The following is a 12,554-nucleotide window of genomic DNA, read 5'->3' as shown; positions in this document are numbered from 1 at the left end:
AGAACTAGAAGCTATGGTGGATGGCTACCTGGGTGAGAAAGGTAAGCATATTCACAGCGGACACTGAGTCAATATCAGTGTGTGAGATTTTATCACATTCTTCCAATACTCACACCCAGTGGGGCACACTGCTGAGGCCTCAGTAACATTCTCTCAACCATATGCCTCACTGTGGCCTCGTATCGTCTTCATTACTAAAAGAGTAAGAACCGGGGCTGGGGATTTAGCTCAGCAGCACAGCACCTGCCTGGCAAGCGCAAGGTCATGAGTTCGGTTCCCGGTACCGGAACCGCCTCCACCAAAAAAAATGATTAACTAAAAAATTCTAAGTGGCTATAAACAGATAAATTCATTATCGCTGATGCTCTGTTTTTGAAGGATCTTCTGGAAAACTCACAGGGATGAGCACTGACAGAACCAAAATGTAAGTGCTGTGTTGCTGAATTTTAAGTGACAGTAGAACTTGCTCTCCTCCATGGTTCTCCCCTAGAGGATGCACGATGGGGCAAACAGGAACATTCCCGCCGTGTCCTCTCTCGTTCCTCATTTTAGTGCGCCCGTATAGCTAAAGATCTGTCAATTGCATTCATCATGTACGAACTCAACTTTTGGTTTCATGGATTTTCTCTAGATTTTTTCTTTCTTTATGTCATCAATTTCTACTCACATCTTTAGTATTTACTTACATTTGGTTGCCTTTAGCTTCATTTTCTTAGTAGTTTTCTTATTTTTTGAGTTGGAGGCTTGGGCTATTTATCTTTCCCTTCCAATTTAGTCATTTAAAACTACGTATTTCTCACTAAGTACATTATTAGTTGTGTCAGACTCAGTACAAAATGTTATAGTTTAAAATTTTTCATTCACTTATAGGTTCTATAAAGTGTGTTAACTTCCAAATATTTGACAATTTCCAAATTCATTTTTCTTTTGACATCCAATTTAATTTTCCTATCAGTGTAGCTGATATTCTACATGATCTTAATCCTCTTAGGTTTACTGAACACAGTTTTAGCTTTATACTCTCCTGGTATATCTTCCCTCTGCCCTCTAAGGTCAAGTTGGAGAATTAAATTGTTATTATTGTTGAATTACCTTTTATTCATTCAATTATATCAGCTTTTGTTTTATCTAATTTTGAGCACTATTGTTAGTGCTTGTATGATTATCATTACTGTATATTCCAGATTATAATTAAATCTTCTTCCATAAAATAATAGATTTAGCTCTAAGAATATTTTGTCTTAAAGTCTGTTCTCTGTGATGTTAGTATAGCCTCTCCAGCAATCTTCTGGACATTTTTCCCCTTTGTTCTCTCTCCTATCTCTGTCTCTCTCTCATAGCTTTTCCCATTCAAACTATTTGTGACTTCTGTTCAAGAGTATGTCAGTGGTAGACAGTCTATAGCTATTTCATTTGTTTAAAAACATAGAATGTTCCAGTACTCTTCAAAAGCTAAATGGAACTGTCATAAGGCTGGATTTATGTCTGTCATTTTCCTATTTTCTATGTCTTATGTCTGAATCTTTGTTCATTTTTAAACGCTTTTTTGGTGAAAAATAGTTATTGTCTATTACGCTATTTTAATTCTTCAGCAGTTCTTTTAAACATTTTGAGTTATTTTCTTCACAGTGGTCCTAATATTTACAAAATGTATCTTAAATTATCACAATATACTTCAGATTAAAAATAACTTTGTCATATGGCCCCTTCTATGTCTTGTAATCAGAGAAGCAATTATTACTTACTTTGTTTATATTCTCAGTTGATCATTTATCATTGTCATCCTTGATCTAGCACACTCATAAAAGGGACAGATGGCAGATACTAAATGCTAAAGATTCCATCCCTCTTGGACACAATGGGCATACTATAAAGTCATGGAGACCAGGGAAGAAGTCAGCCCATGGCTAGCCAGCATAAACAGACTCTCATTATCACTGGAGAGTTACAATCCCCTAAGAAGACATCAGTCAGCACTGTCATATGCAGGACAACATGCTTATCATGAGAATTCCCACTGTGTCTCAAGAATGGATGGTAGAATTATTCCTGATAATAATTATTCCTAATAAGTCCCTTCATGCTACATCTTAAGAGCAATGTATAAACTTTTTCATATGAAACCAGTTTTTAGTATGTGTTGACCTGTGGGAATACAGTAAAAATGTGAGAACATGAAAAACGTATGTGTCCCTTTATCAAACACGCACCAGATAGGATTATCGTGTCTGTATATAAGGTACACTAACTTGTAACTCTGCTGACATGTTTCTGATATCATTATAACACAGATAGTGCAAAAATTCTGGGGGACAAAAAAGAATCCCCAGATGATTTACCAGGTTACTAATGTCTCATACTATTTGGATTAGTAGACTTTGTAAGAGAAATTTAATTCTAATTTACCTAATAAATAACAAAAATCACTTAGAAAAATACACTTATTAAAAATAGGATATGATTTCTGGCAGGCATCATTTTGATCTTTCACACAGAAGAAGCTGGTGACAAAACAAAGTGACAAAAACTTTCTCTGGGTGTTAGTAAGAATTCCAAGCAGCGAAACTTCCCTTCCTGTCAACATCATTTTCAATCTACAAACAACAGAGAATCTGGGGAATTGGAAAGCCAAACTCACCCAACTGAATATTTAGTAACAAGTGGTTGTAAAGAATTTTGCAGGTAATCACTTAACTATCTGTATTTTTTTTCTCTTTTCATTTTTTTTGGTACCAGAAATCGAACTCAGGACCTTGCGCTTGCCAGGCAGGCGCTTGTGCTGCTGAGCTAAATTCCCAGCCCTCACTTAACCACCTATATAACAAGAACAATTAACACTCACTCCATGAAACATGGACATATAGAAATAAAATGAAATAGGATAATACTAGAAAATAGGAATAAAATGAAATTCAAGGTAAAATTTGTAAAATACTGTTTTGAAGTTTCTTTAGTACACCCTCCATATTAAAACTATAATTTATCTTTAAAAACATTGAAAACCCACTGAGGGTGTATATAAGTGGCCAAGAAAATCCACGCAAAAATGGGAATTACAAACTGAATAATTTCACTCTAAAAATCCTAGTAGTTGAAACTAGCATTTATTTGTATATAAAATTGCTCTCAGCTGATCAGAAAAAAGAAACAAGGATTCAATGCTAATGCCTATTAGCAAATAACTTAAAATACATTATGAAGATTCTACCTTTATCCCTTTTCACTTTCTATACACTTATTTCACTTGCTAGAGAAATTAACAGTAAAGTCTTATTCGGTTTAGAGTTAGACAGTTTCCTTGCCTTCAAGAGACCAGCATTGCCACCAATTACTAGCCCCAAAGCTGCCTGCTAGTGCTAAAGTTCCCCAGGGTCAGTGGAATGTTGTGATACTCTTAAGACAAGTGTCAGTGTTTTCAGAAACAAAACAAAACAGAACAAAAAACACTTACCATACAAGAACTCCCCTTGAATCTTGAGATTGAGAGTGAATTTCTCCTTATCCTTTCCTTTGTGTCACAACAGAAAGGAAAGAAGAAATTTATCCATACGAAGCCCAGTTCTGTCTTCTTTTACCTGTAGAAAGAAACATATATACGAATGAATATGAGAAGGGTTCTGTTCATTTTTCATACTTGCACAAGATAGGAGATTTTATTATAAATGTGTATGCAAAGTACAGTAACTTTAAAATCCCTATAAGATATTTTAGATACTATTTGAAGTAGAGAAAAGCACAAAATCTTAATGAGTGATATCTCAGACAGCTCATCATATTAATAATGGTCAACAATATTTGTGTTAATCAATTGCTCACACATTATATTATTGGTAACTTTAAAAATACTCAAATCACACAAAAATGAGTTCATTACTGTTACCCTAAGAGTACACTGTTTTGTTCCTTCACAGATGAAGGTGACAAAAATCAGAACTTCACTGGTTTGGCGATGACATTCCAGGGAATTCTGGTATTCTTCATCTACAAAATACAAAATAATTAAGGAAAATTATGATAAGGAAAACAAAATTTTGCTAACTAATCGTTTAGTTACAAGCAAATATAAGAATTCATATAACATTCACTAGATCATCAGTATCACAAAAACAAGTATGTCTGCATCTTTGACCATAAGAGTATAAAATATTTGATAACTCATCCCAAAATTTCCCCAGTACATCTACTTCAAAGCTTTTATCATAATGAGGTTCTATCTTTGAACACAATAGATAACACTGAAGATATATTAAGCTGTACAATAAAATCTACATGAAAATGTATTTGAAATATAATCATTTCACATCTACAATGTTTTCTGTATCATATATTTGAATGCAACACCAAAAAACATACACAACCATGTGCTTTTTATAGGAAAAACTAAAAACAAAGAAACACTTGTCTCAGTCCTGGTGCCTGAATTGTTAAGAAAATTTAACCACTATTGCATGATTCCACATACAGTACCTTCATTCAAAAGCAGCCCCTTAACAGCACTGCAGTCTGTGGAGCTCTCTGGGACTCTCGGGGTGTGCAGATCTTCACACTATGACTCTGGAATCTGCCATATGTGAAGTGCTGAAAAAACAAAATCAGAAATCAGAAAAGCACATGGATAAAGCTCATGAGGGCATTCAATTTAACCAACTGTCCTTATATTTATTTTCTAAGATTCATATGCCTCAGCTGCTCTTCATACAGTACCAGACGAGCGTGCACAGGAAAAATATTCACTGTGAGTGTATGCATCATCATACCACAGACTGCAAATCTCGAACCTGGTGTTGAAGCCCTCCTCTCCATATCTGCAATGTGACATAGCAATAGCTACAGAACTTGCCTTTCCCAAGAGGAAGCCTTGACCTCTCCAGGGGTTTGGCAGGCCATAGACAGCTAGCAGTATGATACAGTACTGCATGGGAATAGCACAGTAACTCCATGGATGACGCCCCACTGTGGACTGGGGACCAGAAAAGCACACTGGCCCTGGAAACCTCCCTGCTGACGAACCGAAGACCAACACTACAAGTGTTCCTGTACACTGCCAAAGCAGCACCTCCGGAGGCTGGGAAACATTTATAAGCTGCTCACCTCCCCTGCACTGAACATTCACAAGACTTCTCTATTATGCTTCCCCTCTGCTGCTATGGTTTCAGCCACTGCAGAACATAAAAGTTACCGGTACAGATCGAGTGGCAAAGTCCCGAGGCAGCAGACTTAGTGTGCATGGGCAGCTTAGCTCATGGCCTCAGAGCCTATGTACTTCCTTCTGAGTTCTGCTTTCAGTAAAAGCTGACCTTGGACTCTCATTCCAGGTTACAGAAATGCTCATTGCTAAGACAGAATAGATGAGAAGAGATGGGAATCCTACATAAGTGCTATGGTCATTCAAATGGGCAGTCAGATCCAGGGTCATTACTGACTAATACTAACCCCAGTACAAACCATGACATAGCCAGTGGAAATCTCACTCCTCAAATAATCCTGAAGGACATCTGTACATCCTGTCCCTAATACTTCTCAGGGAGGACCATGTCCTACTACTCCTGGCCCAAGTGAACACTGCTCCCAATGGGAGTAACTGCCAGCTGACCATCACATTACCTACTCTCCAACCCCCCCAACTCTCTACCTTCACTGTAGAAACGTGCTGGACCTCAGTTCGATGAGAATGACGGTATAGATTTTTCACTCATTTTGTTCAGCTTTCCAAGGAATGCATTTATGAGTGTCATCACTGATCCAAGCACACTCTAAGCCCTATAAATTAGGAATTGTGGTGTGTTTACAATTGCCACCCCTTACCTTCATCAAACATCCACTGCTACCCCAAATAAGTCAATCCACAAGCATTTGAGGACTCGTCGGCTTCTCTGAGGACCTCAGGATGCACAGTTCTTCTCTCTAGATCCCTGAAGTCCCTCATATGGCAGTGCCAACTGGGAAATGCAGAAGAAACACAGGCACGCTTAAGAAAAGGAGAGAGGTATACAGAGCATGAGGGAAATGTCATTCACCCTACTGTGTTCTTATCCACTAAAATCCATGTGTCTCAATTGCTCCTGGTATATTACAGCAAGACATGTGCGCATGAGACAAGCATTCATTAAGAGTACATGCATCATCACACCGAAGAACACAGACATACAATCTTTTAACAAAAAGCCACACCAGAGGTGTGTGGAGAGCCTGCCTTCTGCCAAAGAAAGCCTTCACCTCTGAGGGGGCCCTGTAGGCCACAGGCTACTAGCACGATGAGTATACGACAGCACTGTGACTCCATTCAGTTGTCGATGTAATATTCCCTACTATGGACTGGGTACAACAGGCACACTGGTCCTGGAAACTCCCCCTTTTAACCAGCACATGGCAAAAACTGAGCACAGCACCACATCCACTTTTCAACACACCGTCAAAGACAGCAGCTCTGTGACACTATCCAGTGTTCATGAGGTGCTCCAATCCCATTCACTCTCCTCACTCTTCTCTTGGCCAATGCAGAAGATAAAAGCTGTTGCACATGCTATGGTAGATGCCATAATCAACCACCTCAGCATGCAACGCCATTTTACTGTGTGGTTCACAGCCTCTGTATCTCTGCTGCCCTTCCTTGTTCTCTCTTCAGCAAAGACTGAAAAGAAACCCTAACTGCATGCTGTAGGCCTACTCGTGGCTGGTACTTGGCAGCCAGAAGACATGGACACACTGAATGCTATACAAATGATATGGCCAGTAGGGAGGGTAGCCAGGGATCTCAGGGTTATTGCTGACCAATCACTGTCATGGGACTAAAACTCCAAGACATCAAATCACTTTGATGGGCATGTGTGCAATACATGCACAGTACTCTCTTCCTAACACTTCTCTCACCCTTTAATTACCCACCCCTTTGGTATTTCTCCAGGCCACTGCTTCAAGGGAAACTGCATATATAGTCTCTGGATCTCTGCTGGTGAGCAAAATCCTAATGGTCACCAACAGAGGACCTTTGCCCACGGATCACACCCTATTGCCCCGGGCCCAACCACTATCAAAAGAGTCAAAGCCAGCATTAAGGCCTGCTTGGGGATCCATTCTGAACCACATTTTCCTCTAGAGAATGGAGGACCGAAAGCACCAAGACCACCAATGATGAAGGCTAGGAGGTAGGCTAAATCTTCCTGGACCACCAGCAACTCAGCAACCTATACAGACTCCATGCCTCCAAGCCCTGGTCAGTAAAAGCATAGCCAGGAATTCAAACAAGCTACACACTGTTCCTAAGAATCCCCCAAATCCACTAACACCTCTTTGAGTAAGGAGGGCCATATCCTACTCCTGGCCCAACTGGGAGGTGCTCGTAATGGGAATTAATGATCAGTTGTTCCATTCCACCCTGTATTTCTCTGGTTCCCACTGCAGCAGTGTGCTTGGCCTCAGTCCTACGAGAATGACAGTATTGATTTTTCATTCCTTCTGTTCAGCTTTCCAGGGAATATATGTATGAGAGTGATCATCAATCCAAGCACATTCTTAAGTCCTAGAAATTAGGAAACTCAAGTGAGCTTCTGCACGGAGCTGCTTACTATCATTAGCTATCCATCATCAAATGAAAGAAACCACTCCAGACATGTCCCAAGGCTTGCTGACCTCTATGGGGATCCGAAGATACACAGGTCTTCCCAATAGGTCTTTGGAGTCCATCACATAGCGACGCTACCTGGGAAGTACAGAAGAAACACAGGCATTCATCAAAAAAGTATATGGTTCACAGGTCACAAGGGCAATGTAATTTGTCCTCAATCCTCTTATCTGCTATCTCGAATCCATGTGCCTCAGCTGCTTGTGGTACAATATAGCCAGATGTGTGCAAGAGGCATGCATTAATTGAGAATGCATGCATCAGCACACCAAAGAGCACAAAGCTAGATCCTCTTATCAAAGTTCTGTTCACACCAGCAACAGTGTATAGCAATACATATAGAAAGTGCCTTCCACAGAAGCAAGTCTTGAACTGTGTGACTTGTCAGCCACAGTCTACAGGCAAAAGAGGTGCAGAACTGCATGGAACTCTACAAGGTCACTCCATGGACAATCATGCCCCATTGTCCACTGGGTATGAGCAGGATAGAATGGCCCTGGAAACTCTTTTTACTGATGGGCACTTAGCCCAAATTCAAGAATCAGCATCACAAATACTTTCTGACATACTGCCAAAGTCAGTGCCTCTGCAATACTGAACAATACTCACTTCTGCTCTACTACCCTGCGTCAGACTCATTTGAATAGGGCTTCTCTATTATGCCTCTTCTCAAACACCCTTCTATCAGCCAATGTACAGCACAAAAGTTCCTGGCATCCAGGGATAGTCATCAGACAACAGTTTCAATATGTGAGTTTATTTTAGTGTATGGCCTCATTGCCTGTCTTTAACAAAGGCTAAAACTGGACTCTAACCTCACATGGTGAGGCTGCTGACACCTGGAACATGTTAGGGCAATAGAGACAGAGACACTGAATCCTACATGAATGCTATTACAATTAGGGTGACTAGATAGGGATTCTAGGAGCATGACTGACCAACATCTGCCTTGGGTCCTAACCCTCTGGGACAGACATTTGTAAACATCTGTCACAGAGTCACTTTGAAAGGTGGCCACAAAATAAATGCTCAGCACATTATCCATCACACTTCTCTCAACTGTGGTAGGCCTAGCTAGCCTCCATTTCACATTTCTCCATGGCACCACTGCAAGGGGAAACCACACACGTTTTCTGTTTTTCTCCAGGGACCAAAATTCCAATAGCCACCTTCTGACAACGTAGGCCCATCAATTGTAATCCATTTCCCTGGCTATTATAATCCCCAAGGCAGACCAAGAAAAGGAGCCAAGCCAACATCAAGGCCTGTCTCAGGCCCCCTTTCCAACAACCAATTCTGTCTCCTTCTAGGGGACAAAAGTTCAAAGCACCAAGACTCAGCAAACAGAGTGGCAATAAAGATACAGGCTAACAACTAAGCTAACTCTTCCAGAGATACTTGTTTTAGTTGTTGTTTTGATTTGTTTGTGACAGGTCATGAAATCTTTCTGCCTCAGCCTTCCAAGTGCTGGGATTATAAGCATGTGCCAGTCACCACAACTAGCATTCCAGAGATATGTGTACACTCTCTGAGCCATCAGGCTCCTTGTGGTCCAGTGACAGCCAGTCAAACAGCAAGCAGGCCACCAAGTGGGAGTCTGAAGTGTCCAGAGAATGGACCTTCGCATACCAAGGACCTCTTTCTACTCTTCCTGGCCCGATCAGATAGTGCCCCCAATGGGAATAGTTACCCCATACTCTCCCATCTTGTGTTTCTAGTCCCTCCTGGAGTAAGTAATATGCTGGACCTCAGTTCAGTGAGAATGACGGTTTTGAGTTTTCACTCATTTTGTTCAGCTTTCCAAGGAATGCATGTATGAGAGTCATCATCGATCCAAGCACATTGTTCAGACCTAGAAATTAAGAAGCTCAGTGTGTTTGTGCACAGAGTAACTTACCACCATCAGTCATTCATCAGCCAGGTGTCCCAGGGTTTGCTGACTTCACTGGGGACCTCAGGACACACTAGTCCTCCCTTTTGTCCCTGGAATTGGTCACACAGCAATACTACCTGGGAGGTGCAGAAGAAACACAGGCATGTTTCAGAAAGCAAATGAGTACACAGCCTGTAAGATCAGTTGAGTGTGGCCAACTGCCCTCTTACCTGTTCTGTAAGATCCATATTCCTCTCTTATTCCTTGCATAGTAGAGTCAAATATACCTGCACAGAGTGGGCATTCATTTACAGTGAATGCATTATCACACCAAAGTGCAAGAATGTACAACCTCTAACTAAAGCTCTGCTCTCCTCATCTGCAGTGTGGCAAAGAAACACCGATAGAGCCTGGCTTTCACATGAGAAAGTTCCCCTCACTGAGGGACTTGTAGGCCATACACTGCTACAGGTATAGGACTATACAGGACCCAACAAATTTACTCTGTGGACAGTATAACTGTATTAGGTACAAGGAGGGCACACTGACCCTGGAAATTTTCCATACTGAGGGAAATGGGTCCAAAATTGAACATGAGTACCAGTTATGGCTTGTGCCTAAATGTTCCCCCAATGCATCATGTGGTTATAGGTGAGGCTTTTTCAGAGCTGGCTGGATCCAGCATATGACACTGGGATTGATTCATAGTGCAATGCCAGGCTCAAGGTCACCAGGATTAAGAGTGTGCTACCTACACTAAATAGCCTGGATAAGATATAAAGGGGCAGAAAGTACTGTGGTTGTCCCGTTTGTTTTGCTACCTTCCACCCACTGTGATCTGTTTCTTCTCTCCAACATCTTTTTGCTATACTGCCCAGCCAATTACAGGCTGAAACATCTACAAACTGTGAGCTAAATAAAACTTTCCTTCTTTAACTTTGGGTGTTGAGTGTTTTGTCTCAGCAATGAGAAAAGTAACTGAGACAACACCACACCTTTCCAACATAATGACAATGCTGGCACCTCTGCAACACTGGACAGTGCTCATTACCCTCACCGTGCACAAGAACAATGAATACACAGCATGAAAGCCACGGGCCATTTCCAGCCTGTGAGGACAGAGGGGGCTCCATAGATCTTTACCAACATATCTGCAAGTTGCAAAGGATAATCCTTACCATCCTGAACCATCCACAGGCCAGGAGCTCATCAGGAGGACACAAGGCTTGTAGCCCTCCAGATGCCCAGGAACCAGGAACATGAGCAGAAGGCATGCATGCAGGGCAACTCCCCCTGAGTGGTGGACACGGAAAAAGCACATGTGAAGCCAAGGAAGGGCGTCCACTTCACCAATCCCAGGCTGCCCTGGCCTGGGATCTCAGGCATTCTGCTTGTCCTTCATGGGATACCTGAATGCTTCCCACCCACAGGAGTTCTATTTCCTTCCATGTGTTCAAAGAATGAGTATGGCTGCACTTGACTGTGTATGGCTTGACTACGTGTCTGCTGGCTCTGGCTAAGGCACTGGGGAAGGATTCCCTGGCTCATCTGCTGGCCCTCACTGTACTCAGATCAGGCTGAAACCCTGCTACACCACAGCCACACATCAAGGGATCTAGATTATTCTACATGCCAATTTCAAATTCCTCAGCACACAGATAAGTTCTATACACTGTCAGTCCAAGGACATCACCAATGGAGGGACCCTATTCTCACTGAAAGAACCGATCACTTCTGAAGGTGTGGCTGGGTGTGGGATGACTGGGAGGAAGGTCCATTCAAAGGTGAAAATTGAACACTCTTTCTTCAACAGAAAAAACGTAAGAACCTGGCCTACTCTGAGCGGAGTCAGAGCTCAGCAACACTCACGAACTAGAGGGAGGCACTAAAGACACAGCCCAAAGAAATCAGACCTGAGGACCAATAGAACAGATTAGAACATGCAGACACAACTACAAACATACTCAGCCATCTTATCTTTGACAAAGAGGCCAAACATGTTCACTGGAAGAAAGATAGCCTCTTTAATAAATGGTGCTGGAAAAACTGGCTTTCTATATGCCAAAGACTAAAACTAGACTCATGTTGATCACCATGCACTAAACTAAAGTCAAAATGGATCAAAGATCTAAACATTAAAATAGAAACACTAAATCTACTGGAAGAGAAAGTAGGTAGAAATTTTGAAGAATAGAGGTAGGCAGAGAGTTCATGAACAAAAACCAAACTGCACGAGAAACACTTCAAAGAATCAACAACTGGCATCTCCTCTTACTGAAAAGTTTTTGCACATCAAAAGAAATCACCAACAGAGTAAAAAGAAAACCCATGAATTGGGAAAAAATTTTAGCCAACTGCCCCCCTGACAAAGGACTTCTATCTAGAACATACAAAGAATTTGAAAAAATCAGGCCCCCCAAATTCAAAGACCCAATCCAAAAATGGGCATCTGAGATGAACACACACTTCTCAGATGAAGAAATACAAATGGTAAATAAATATATGAAAAACATGTTCAACATCATTGGTCATTCAAAAAATTTAAATTAAAACAATAATGAGATTTCATCTCACCCCGGAAAGAATGGCTCTCATCAAGAAATCAACCAATAACAAATGCTGGAGAGGCTGTAGGGAAAAAGGAACCCTACTCCACTGTTGGTAGGAGTGTAGACTGGTACAACCACTGTGGAAATCAGTGTGGAGATTCCTCAAAAAACTAGGATTAGAGGTCCCATTTGACCCACCTATTCCTCTTCTGGGTATTTTTCCAGAAGAATTGAAAACATCATACCACAGCAATATATGTGCACCCATGTTTATAGCAGCAGTTTGTCATAGCTAAATCCTGGAAACAACCCAAATGCCCATCAACTGAGGAATGAACAAAAAAGATGTGGCATTTTTTATACAATGGTGTATTACTCAGCTATAAAGAAAGATAAACTTGAGGCTTTTATAGATAAATGGATGCAACTAGAGACCAAACTCATAAGTGAAACAAATCAGTCTCACATGTGTAAACGTCATATTGTCTCCCTTGTGTAAGAAACTGAAAGA

General features: G+C 41.2%; 1 long non-coding RNA gene across 5 annotated transcripts in view; it reads right to left on the bottom strand.

Moving 5' to 3' along the window:
* LOC102025119 overlaps positions 1–12,554 on the bottom strand; it is a 36,581-nt gene that overhangs the window by 7,810 nt on the left and 16,217 nt on the right. For 3 of the 5 annotated variants that reach the window (XR_260453.2, XR_260455.2, XR_001233286.1), the window contains 8 exons: positions 10,673–10,787; positions 9,725–9,781; positions 9,519–9,631; positions 7,630–7,699; positions 5,806–5,939; positions 4,468–4,578; positions 3,881–3,981; positions 3,452–3,575 (listed from right to left, as the gene is read on the bottom strand). This is a non-coding gene — a long non-coding RNA (uncharacterized LOC102025119). Of the gene's footprint in view, positions 1–3,451; positions 3,576–3,880; positions 3,982–4,467; positions 4,579–5,805; positions 5,969–7,629; positions 7,700–9,518; positions 9,632–9,724; positions 9,782–10,672; positions 10,788–12,554 lie in introns of all 5 variants that reach the window. The other 2 variants (XR_260454.2, XR_260456.2) reach the window with 2 other exon arrangements.

Source organism: Chinchilla lanigera, unplaced genomic scaffold, assembly GCF_000276665.1.
Source record: "Chinchilla lanigera isolate Chin_1 unplaced genomic scaffold, ChiLan1.0 scaffold00015, whole genome shotgun sequence".
Lineage (NCBI taxonomy): Eukaryota > Metazoa > Chordata > Mammalia > Rodentia > Chinchillidae > Chinchilla > Chinchilla lanigera.
Note: the sequence above shows the minus strand (reverse complement) of the source record. Positions and strands in the feature narration are given on the sequence as shown.